At 39.4% G+C, this 11,093-nt stretch overlaps 1 pseudogene; it reads left to right on the forward strand.

Moving 5' to 3' along the window:
- Positions 1–7,181: 7,181 nt before the first annotated feature.
- On the forward strand, positions 7,182–8,107 carry LOC106825938 (olfactory receptor 4S1-like; annotated as a pseudogene).
- The last annotated feature ends 2,986 nt before the right edge of the window (positions 8,108–11,093 follow it).

Here is an 11,093-nt window from a genome sequence, read left to right on the forward strand (position 1 = left end):
ATGGGAAAACAGAGCACTAAGCAGAGGGAGGGGGATGGTTGAGGGCACTCAGTTACCAGTGAGAAAGATGGCCCTGAAACCAACGTCTTTTGATTTCCAGACCAGAGTCCTTTTCATGGTGTTGTGCTGCCTCCTTTAGGCAAAGTCAAGTCCAATGTCAACCAACTTGAAGTTTTCAGTAGTGTGAGACTAGAGATGGTAGGAGGGTATAGCAAACAAGCATTGCAAGTGGAGGGGGTAGGAAGATAATTTTTCAATAAGGGAGAAGGGACTATTGTAATAGGAAGAACTCTGACAATAAGATCTGCAAATGTCTCCCAGATTTGGGTATAATTCCTGTTATGGCACTTGCTATCAGAGACCTCAAGTAAGTCACTTAAACACTAAACTTTCAGAGATTCCTTCTCTTCATCTCTAAAATGAGGATATTGATAGTTATCTTAAAGGGTTTTGATGAGTGTGAAGTAGGATAATGCATAAGCTCATGAACTGTGTCTGACTCACAGCAGCTCCACATGGTGAGAGCAGCATGAGCTGCAGGTGGGAAAATCCTTTTCACCTTTATTCAGTCTTGTTCAAGTCCTCACAAACTGCAAGGTTGAAGGTATGTTTCTGTCTTAAGGATGGTGTGATGAATTCGGAGAGTACAATAGAGGAGGAAAGTGGGACTGAAATGAGTCCTGGGAGGAGAGGTTGAAGGTGTTGAGATATTTAGGCAGGAGAAGAGTGGTCTGAGGTGGGAGTTAATGATGGTTCTTGTTTTATTAGTGTCTTCTCTAATTCTTGGAAGAGGAAATGACATTGTCTTCATTCTGAATGAGATTATGTCTGAACCTTAAAAATGTTCATGGTTGTCACCTCAGTCTTCTCACTTTAATGAACTGATCTTAAGGAAAATTATCCAGAGATTTACAAATGAAGGTCATGGACTATAGTATAAAATAGGAATAACGTAAAGTTCATAAACAGAGAAATGGTGAAATAGACTATGGTACTTTTAAAAAATGGACCATTAAAGACCTCTTTTGAAAATTATCACCATGGAGGGGTCAGCCCAGTGGTGCAGCGGTTAAGTGCAAACGTTCCACTTTGGGGGCTTGCGGGTCGTCAGTTCTGATCCCAAGTGTGGACATGGCACCACTTGACAGGCCATGCTGTGGTAGGCACCCCACATATAAAAAAAGTAGAGGAACCTGGGCATGGGTGTTAGCTCAGGGCCAGCCTTCCTCAGCAAAAAGAGGAGTATTGGCGGCAGTTAGGGCTAATCTTCCTCAAAAAAAAATTATCACCATGGGGAAATGCTTAAATCAAGTGTGAAGAGAAAAAAGCTGAATATGAAACTTTATATACATTTCATTCAGATTTGTAAGAAGGGTTTGCATAATTAAAGGAAACCACTGAAAGAAATACGCCATAATACGAATGGTTCCTAATTTCTCCTTGTATTTTTCTACTTTCAAAATTATTTCTTGTGAGTATGTATGAACCCGAGCAATGTACTTAATCTTTCTGAGCCTCATTTTCCTTATCTGTGAAATTGGAATAAGAATGGTAAATACATAATAAGAATGTTTTGAGGATTAAATAACATAAGGCATGTAGTATTTTATAACACAAACCATAAAAGTAAAACACAAATGATAATGATAGTAGTGATTTTCTCTGGAGAGTCTGGGTTGGAATAGCATCTCATGAGTGGAAGGGAAGAGAGAATAAATCTCGACTTGGACCACCTGAGCTTTTTGTTCATTCTTTATCCTTAGAGAAATTGGCTTTATGAGCAGGTGGCTGACCATATTTCCCTTTAGGTACTCCAAGATTTATTGTTATTTTACTTGAAATTTAATAAAAAATCTTTTTAAATGAATATAAATAAAAACTTTGGAAATGAATCCTATGGCATTGCCCTTATAAACCAATCTCTCACCTGAGTTTGACACAGAACCATTGAGGTCTAATTATGCTTGACATTTACTGAGCACCTATTAAGTGCCAGGGACTGTGCTATGTGTTTTTACAGTATCTCACAATGGCCACCCTAGGTGATTGAATTATGAGCTCCATCTTAATATGAGGAAACAGTTTCTGAGAGGTCAAGTAAGTTCCCCAACATCATTCAGCTAGAGAGCAGAGAGCCCCAGAATCTGAGTCCAGCACCTGGAGCCTTGCTGACTGTGGTGCTGCCTCCTACAGCAGTTTTCACATGACAGCCCAGAGACCAACTGTGCAATCTCATGCTGGCCTTTGACCTTACATCAGAAATCCTTTATTGGTTATTTTTGGAGTGTTACAACTACATAGGAACAATGCGCATATTTTACACTTACTATAATTCTAAACAAAACCAAAATATGATAGAATTTATTTTTATTGAAAAAATGCTTAGGTTAGTTATCTGCTACCAAAATCTTTCTTGGGGTGTATGCAATGAATGTATTATTTTTTCTTATAGCATTCTTCAGTGGTGGAAACCACCTGGCTGTTACCAAAGCTCTTTCTCCTCTCTATCCTGTGGGTAAATGTAACCATCTGATCAAACCACTGTCAGAATTTTAGAAGAGAGTAGAAGAGTTTTGCTGTAAAATACATAACTTCCCTGCTAGGAAATTTTGGGGAAATGGAGATACTTCATAAGCCTGGGCAGAATGTCCCAAGTGATGACAATTATTTCTTTGTTCCTGCCTCAGATGTTGTCATTGCTTACTGCTTTCTTAATTTTCAACTTCACCTTAATTTGACTCTTCTAGTGTAAACCCTTTGCGCCAACCTCAGTGAGTCCATGCTGCAGGCATTTCTATTCTTCCTCTTAGTCTTCTGTGCACCCATTACTAGGATCCTAAGTGTCCTAGAGATGCAGAGACTGGAGATTATTGCACTCCTTATAATGTATGATCGAGAATCCTCTTTACTGTTCTGCCATTATCCAATGTCATTTGCCTTGATTTTTTGCAACAACAATAATAAAAAGATTGTGATAAAAGCAATGCTCAAACACAATCCAGTAGGATTTCACTTCCTTTGTCCCTACTCTCTACCAACCTGCCCTTTCAATGAATCATTAATAACTATGAACCATCCTGTAGTTGTTGCTGATGTACTCGCAGGAGAGCTGACTATAGTTTTCAAAGTTTATTGATTGATGTACCAGAAAAGAAGTTGTAAAGCCTAACTTCTTAATGTCAACCTAACTTTCTCCCCTTTAAAAATAAGTCTTATTTTATCCCTAAAACAACCCAATTGGAAAAGACATTTCATATGGTCCTAGGTACTTAAGAATCAGTGACAATCTTTGTTGACACTTAAGGGGTTCAACAATCTCTGTTGAATTTAATACAATTTTTAATCTTACAATAATTTATTCTCAGACTACTTAGAATCTGAGACAATAATTTATTACTTCATTTATTAATTTGCTCAGCATGTTTTCCTTATTTTCTCAGGTCTGTCTCTAGTCTGTGTTCTGACACTATACATGTTCCAGGGTAGACATGTGCATGGGACCTCATGATTTGTAGATAAAATGCTTCCTGCATACTATATTTAGCTGTGGCATAAAAAGGAGTTATGCATGTAAGTTATGACCAAGGAAGATCTTGAGGAAAAACTCTGCCTATGTAAAACGAAAGAATAAGTAAAATACATTTCCAAAGATGGTTGTATTGATTTGAGATAATATAAACAAGGATCTTAGCCTGTGTCTGGCACATGTTACTGTCAGTAAATATTATCTCAGTGAAATCAGATTATGAGCAACGGTAAAGTCTTATATATGTATAAGTTTTTGTCATTATTTTTGATCTCTTTAACTATCATCCATTCATTTAATCAAGAAATGTTGAGTACCTACAATGTACCAGGCAATGTTCTAGGCACTTGATACATTAGAGAACAAAACAATGAACCCTGCCTTATGGAGTTCATATTCTAGTCAGGGAGCAGACTATAAAATACAAATGTAATAAATAAATTATGTAATATTTTTGAAAGCAATATGTGCTGTGGAAAGAAGAAAAAGCAGCAAAGAGTACAGAGACTGGGAGTGCTGAGAGGTTGCAATTTTAAAAGGGGATCAAATAGCCTCCTCGAGAAAGTGTTATTTGCACAAAGTCTTCAGGGAAGTGAGGCAGTTACCCAATATATATCAAGGAGAAGAATATTCTGGGTATAAAGAACAACCAGTTGCCCAGATCTCAAGGTGGCAGCATGTGTGATATATTTGATAGATATTTAGGATGCTAGTGTGCTTGGAAAGGAGGAAAGAGTGGGAGAATTGGAGAAGAGGAGGTTAGAGAGTCAATGGGGACCAGATCATGTAGGGCCTTGTGCATCACGGCAAAAGTGTGGGTTTTAATTTGAACGGAATGGATACCCACTGCAGGGCTTCTAGGGAGCACTCTGGCTGTTGTGGGAGCATTCTGGCTGTGGTAGGAGCATTCTGGCTGTTGAGATGGGATTAGACTGGAGGTAAGGTATGTGGTAGGAGGAGAATTAGGGGCACCAGTTAGGAAGCAAAGGAGAGATGATTGTGGCTCAGAACAAGGTGGAAGCTGTGGAGTTGGTGAGAGTAGATCTTCCTTACGTTGTGAAGGTAAAGACAAAAGGATTTCTTAACTGATTAGATTTGAGATATGAGAAAAGAGCATCAACCTACAAAAACAAAAACCAGTTTAAGATTCAAAGCATTTATCCAGGACCAAAGAATTGCCATTTGGGAGCATAGATTCAGGTAGAAACACAAATAATGTCCCACTAGGGAGTAAAAGTCAGGGCCTTTTAAAGGCAAAGAGGGGAGGTTATATTACCAAGAATTTTCATTGGAATTGGAGGCAGAAGCTAGTCTTGGCTAAACATTGATTGACCATTGATTCATTCTTCGGAAAGTCCACAATCCTTTCTTTGTGATCATGATGTCCGTTCTCCACCTGACTTCTCAAAATTTGTTTTATAAAATCATTACTCTTTTTATCCAGTCCAAAGTTTTGGCCTAGTTCAAGGTTCAAGACAGCAAGACAGTTTCTTTTGGAAAGGCAGATCTGACTCCATTTTAAAATGCCTCCCCTACAGTCAAAATGACAAGAGGAATCAAGGATGACTCCAAGATTTTTAGGTTTAGCATTCAGGAAGTTGTATTTACCCTTAACTGGGATAGATGCCTGTCAGAAGAATACGTTTTAGAGGAAAAATCAGGAATTTATTTTCGGACACTTTGCAATAGACTGGGCAGCTATTTATTCATTCCTTTGTTCCACAAACATTTACTGAATGCATACTATGTGCTAGATATTTAAAATTATGTAGACACAAGTGGACAGAAGTCTTGCTATCAGGGAACTCATGGCCTAGTGGAGAGACTAGACATATAAATAAACAGTTACAAAACAATGTCATAAACATCATGATGATGGTGTGTATCAGGAGCAACGGAACATAGAGGAATTGACAAATATATTTATCTTTTGAAACTTCAAAACTGAGGTCATGAGAAGTTAATTGATTTGTCAAAGTGCATAATTAGTATATAACACAACTGGGAACTTATGTTATTGTGAATTATAGTAAGAAATATATATTTGGTCTTTGTCCCATGTACAGCACAGAGCTTCTAAAACCCTTGGAATTTCCTGACGGAGGGAGAGATCAAGATGTCTTTTGTTATATTAATGAGGCGACCTTTTGGTTGTTTAAAAATTATTTTAATATTTTATTTAGCTCGCATTGATTTATAACATTGTTTAAATTTCAGGTGTACATCATTATATTTTGACTTCTTTACAGACTGCATTGTGTTCTCCTCCAAATGTCTAGTTTTCCTTCATCACCATACATATGTACCCCTCTATCCCTTTTGCCCTTCCCTCATCACCTTTCTTTTGGGTAACCATTAATCCATTCTCCTTATTTATGTGTTTCTTTGTTTATCTCCCACATATGAGTGAAATCACGTATTTGTCTTTCTCTGTCTAACATTTTTCTTAGCATAATATCCGCTAGGTTCATACATGTTGCCACAAGTGGCATGATTTTGTCTTTTTTATGGAAGATTTGTATTCCACTGTGTGTGCTGTCTGTGTATATATATATATATATACCACATCTTCTTTATCCATTCATCCAATGATGGGCACTTGGGTCACTTCCAAGTCTTGGTTTTTGTAAATAATGCTGCAATAAACCTTGGGGTACATACATCTTTTTGCATTAGTGTTTTCGTATTCTTTGGATAAATGCCAAGAAGTGGAATAGTTGGGTCATATGGTATTTCTATTTTTACATTTTTGAGAATAAAATAATTAGGAATAAATTTAACCAAGGAGGTGAAAAACCTATATACTGAAAAGTAGAAGACATCATTGAAACAATTTGAAGAAAACATAAAGTAGTGCAGTTGACTTTCAAATGCCCCTAAGTCACTGAGGGGGTAAGGACCTAGTTACCAGGGGAACAGATCCTGTGATTTCAAGGTTAGTACTTTCAGTCCAACCCTTCAAACCCAGTTGAGGGAAAGGGGTTGGAGCTTGCATCAGTGGTCAACAGCCATGATTTAATCAATATGTCTATGCAATGAAGCCTCCACAAAAACCCAAAAGGATGGGATTCGAACAGCATCTGGGTTGGTGAACTGGTGAAGATTTCGGGAAAGAGATGCACTCAGAGAGCATGGAAGCTGTGTGCCTTTACCACATACCTTGCCCCATGCATCTCTTCCATCTGGCTGTTCTTGAGTTATATCCTTTTTTAATAAACTAGAATCTAGTAAGTAAAATCTTTATCTGAGTTCTGGGAATTGTTCTAGAAAATCAATGAACCCAAGGAGGGAGTTGTTGGAACCTCCAAACATTAGCCATTAGGTCAGAAGCACAGCTGATAAAACCTGGGCTTGCAACTGATGTGAGAAGTGGGAATGCAATCTTGGAGGACTGAACACTTAACCTGTGGTATCTGATGCTATCTCCACATAGACAGTGTCAGAATTCAGTTGAACTGTAGGAAATTCAACTTGTTTCTGAGAATTGCTTATAGATGTTGGGAACCTCTCTCCTCCAATTAAAACTGAGTATTAGAATCATTACTAGACTTGAATAGAGTTTTCTGACTCCCTAGTTTTGGGAAACTTTCTTAAATCACGTAATTTGTGTCTTTGTAGAATTAACATCTTTGTTGGTGCTTGGGGCAGAGAATCCATGGGCACCAAGAACAACGTGACTGATTTTGTGTTATTCGGCCTTTTCCAGAGCGGGGAGATGCAGCATGTGTGCTTTGTGGTCTTCTCCCTGTTCCACGTCCTCACTGTCCTGGGGAACCTTCTGGTAATCATCACCATCAATGCTAGTAAGAAACTGAAAGCTCCCGGTATTTCTTCCTCAGTCACCTGTCTTTTGTTGATTTGTGCTATACTTCCGCTACCACACCCAAGATGATTGCTGACACTTTCGTGGAGCACAAGACAATCTCCTTCAATGGCTACATGACCCAGCTATTTTCTGCCCACTTCTTCAGTTGCACTGAAATTTTCCTCCTCACAGCCATGACCTATGACCAGTACGTGGCCATCTGTACTACCCTGCACTACACAACCATAGTGAATCAGCAGAAGCGTGGCCTGCTGGCGGGGGCCTCCTGGGTGGCTGGCTTTCTGCATTCCATCCTGCAGACTCTCCTTACTGTCCAGCTGCCCTTTTGTGGGTCCAAAGAGATTGACAACTTCTTCTGCGATGTTCATCCCCTTCTGAAGCTGGCCTGTGCTGACATTTATGTGGTGGGGCTCATTGTGGTGGCCAACAGCGGCATGATCTTTAGTGTCCTTCATCATCCTTGTCATCTCCTACATGGTCATCTTACTGAAGCTGAGAAGCCAGTCATCTGAGGGTTGGCGCAAGGCTCTGTCCACATGCTGCTCACACATTGTCTCTGTCCTTTTGGTCCTTGTGCCCCTCATGTTCATGTACTTTCATCCCTCTACCACCCTGTTGCTGACAAACTTGTCATCCTCTTTAACATTGTCATGCCACCTTTGCTGAACCCTCTGATCTACACTCTGAGGAACAGTGAGGTGAAAAATGCCATGAGGAAACTGTTTGGGGTCAAGGGGGCCTTGGGGAAGAAGTGACACTACAGGGAACCTCATCTATCCTGGAACTTGGGAGACTCTCATAACATCTAACATAGGCTTTGGAGCTCCAGTTTGAAGCTTGTAATGACAACTGTCCTCATAGCTATTTTCATAATAATAATCCCACATGTTCCTTTAATGCTTCATTCATTAAATATTTATTGATTGTCTGCAAAGTGTGAGGCATTGGGAATACAAACAAAAGTAAGATGTAATCTCTACCCTCAAGGTGGTCACAGTCCAGGAGGCTCTTACTGTGATATTTAAGAGCTCATTCAGGAAACCTGTGAGAGTCTGTGAATGCAGGAGCCTCTTGGAAGTTCAGGTATGTCATCAATACCATGGAGAATATCACTGGATAATTCCTTTATGGTGGCATACACTGTGCTTGGTGAAATTCATTCTCTTCTCTGTTATGATATTCAAGTCATTTTACTTATCTTGCTTCATTTCATGCTCTCAGCAGACAGAAGAATGAATAAATATGGGGAGGTTAAAGGATTTACTCAAAGTTACACAATAAGTTCAGATCATGGTGAGAGCTAGAATCCAGGTTCCCTAAGTCTGCTTTCAGGGCTATTCCCATCTCAAGATTCCTTGATTAAGTTTGAGTGAATAGATCAAGCAGTACAGATGAGGAGATTTTGAAGGACGGAGGATTGATGGTGGCCTAGGATGATGGGGAGCAAAGCCAGAGAGAACAATTTGTCAGTGTTTGTCCAGCAGTGATGATTCCTTTCCAACTAAGCAGGGACTTCTGCCCCCATTAAACCCCTTTTCTTTGCTCTATTTTGCTGCTAAAGGGAGACACTTTGTGCAAGATGAAATTAGAAGAGCCAGATTTGTCATCCTGCTTAATTAACCATTTATTGGTCATTTAATCTATTTGAGTCTCAGTTTTCCACATTTACAAATAGAGATAGTAACAATAGCAGCTTCAGCAGGTTGTTAGAGGACAGAAGGGACTTGGAAAGTCCTGCATCAAAGTCTGTTGTGCAGTGGTTGCTTGTGCCTCTGTTTCTTTATAAAGTCTTCTGTTCCCTTTTATCATCTTATTTCCTACTTTGTCCCTGCCCTTTCTCTGGAAGTCCTTCTAATTACCAGATTGATTATTCACTTCTCAAATATGTATTGATCACTCAGAATAAGGTTAAGTCTGTTCTTTTTATTTCCATCTGTGTTTGTTTATTCAATACAGGTCTATGGCTGAGCCCTTCCCCAGCAGTGGGCTGGGGGAACAAAACAAAGGCCACAAAGGTGTGAATATGGGTTGAGGTGGAGCCTGGTGCAATGTGAAGTTGTACATGAGACATTAGCCCAAATCTCAGCTGTCAAACACTGGCCCCCAACTCCCTGCAGTCTCTAGGTGGGGCCAGCGAAGGTGTCCATGAAGAACAGGTCTTAGACCTTCTGCCATCTCCAACCCATCTTCCATTCTGCCCTCTCTCCTTCCTAAGACAGGTCAAAAGACCAAACTCTCAATATGGCTGGGAAATTGGGGGAAGGAGTGATGGGCAAAGCCAGTGTCCAGGTCTCAGGCCATGCCATGATGCTTTTCCTGAGTAGGAACTGGAGGTACAACAGAAAAGAAGCACACAAAAATTATTGTACTCATGGAGCTTATATTTAAGTGTATAATAAATAATGACTCATTGAATTCTTCCCATATGCCATATACTGTAATAGGTGTATTTAGAGAGCATAAATCTCTTGAATGAAATTTAGAAGAGTTTCTCAGTTTTTTTTTTTCCACCCTTAGGTAGGACAGCATGGCTACAGCTAATAGCAGTTGAGTCTTTTCTTCCCCCAGGTCAGTTAGGCTCCGATGATACCCCAGTAGGTTAGGTTCTAGTTAACTAGTTTCTCCTTAGAGCAGGCCTTGTTAAGAAGAACAGCTGCGGGGCCAGCCGGGTTGTGTAGTGATTAAGTTCCAAGAGGCAGAAGAGGAGAAAGGGGAGAGGGTACTGATCATTTTCCCTTTTAGGAGCATTTTTAATAGTGCCACAAAGCACTGTAACTTTCATTTTACTCAATAGAAATTAGTCACATGGTTTCCCTTAACTGCAAGGGAGATGGAAACTCAATTTTTTAATTCTGAGTGGAATTATGTTCTGAAAAAAAAAAATCAGGGTTCTGTTGTGTTCCTAAAGAGGAAGGGTAGAATGCATGTAAGGATTGGCACATTGTTTCACGTAGTGGATTACATACAAAATTTCCTATGTAATTAGGCACTTTTCATAAACAGGATTTTTGGTGGTATGGTAATATATCGCAGTCTAATTGTGGCATAATTTACTTAATCATTCACCCATTTTAGGGCTTTTTGGATCACTTAATATTTTATTTGACAAGACTTAATGAGCATGTACTATTAGCCAGGCCTTGATGGAGAGACCGAGGCACAGGGAGACTAAGTGAATTATACATGAATCCATGAGTGTTAGATGCATGGTACAATGAAGATAGTCTAGCCCAACTCTGTCATTTATATAGAAGTGGGAAACAGGGGAGGGTGAGGAGTATAGAGGTGAAATGACATGGCTTAAGCCAGATGGTTAATCAATTACTGAACCACAGCTAGTGCCCAGAGTCTTGTCTCCCTGTCCAGTCCTCATTTTAATCTCTATTCACTCTCCTTTTCATTCTCAGTAGTCCACTCTGGAAAAAGTTCCCTTTATGTCTTTCCTTCAACTTTCTTTTCTTGCTACCTCATTAATGGATGCAAAAACTTTATAGAAATCTCACTAAACTAATTGAAACAGATTTTGAAACTTTCCCCAAGTAATAGTTTAATTGGTGAAGTTTCACCAAAGGGAAAAGAAATTGCATGGGGAAGTTATTCCCTTGAATGTAGTGTATAGCTTAATTTATTTTAATTGGTTCAAGTTTGTGAGCATTTAATCATAAGCCTTGGGCTTTCAGTGGGTGTAGTGGTTACCTACATTATATTCAGGATCTTAAAATAGCTAGGTTTGCTGCTTTC

The sequence above is a fragment of the Equus asinus genome, chromosome 17, assembly GCF_041296235.1.
Source record: "Equus asinus isolate D_3611 breed Donkey chromosome 17, EquAss-T2T_v2, whole genome shotgun sequence".
In the NCBI taxonomy this organism is placed as follows: domain Eukaryota; kingdom Metazoa; phylum Chordata; class Mammalia; order Perissodactyla; family Equidae; genus Equus; species Equus asinus.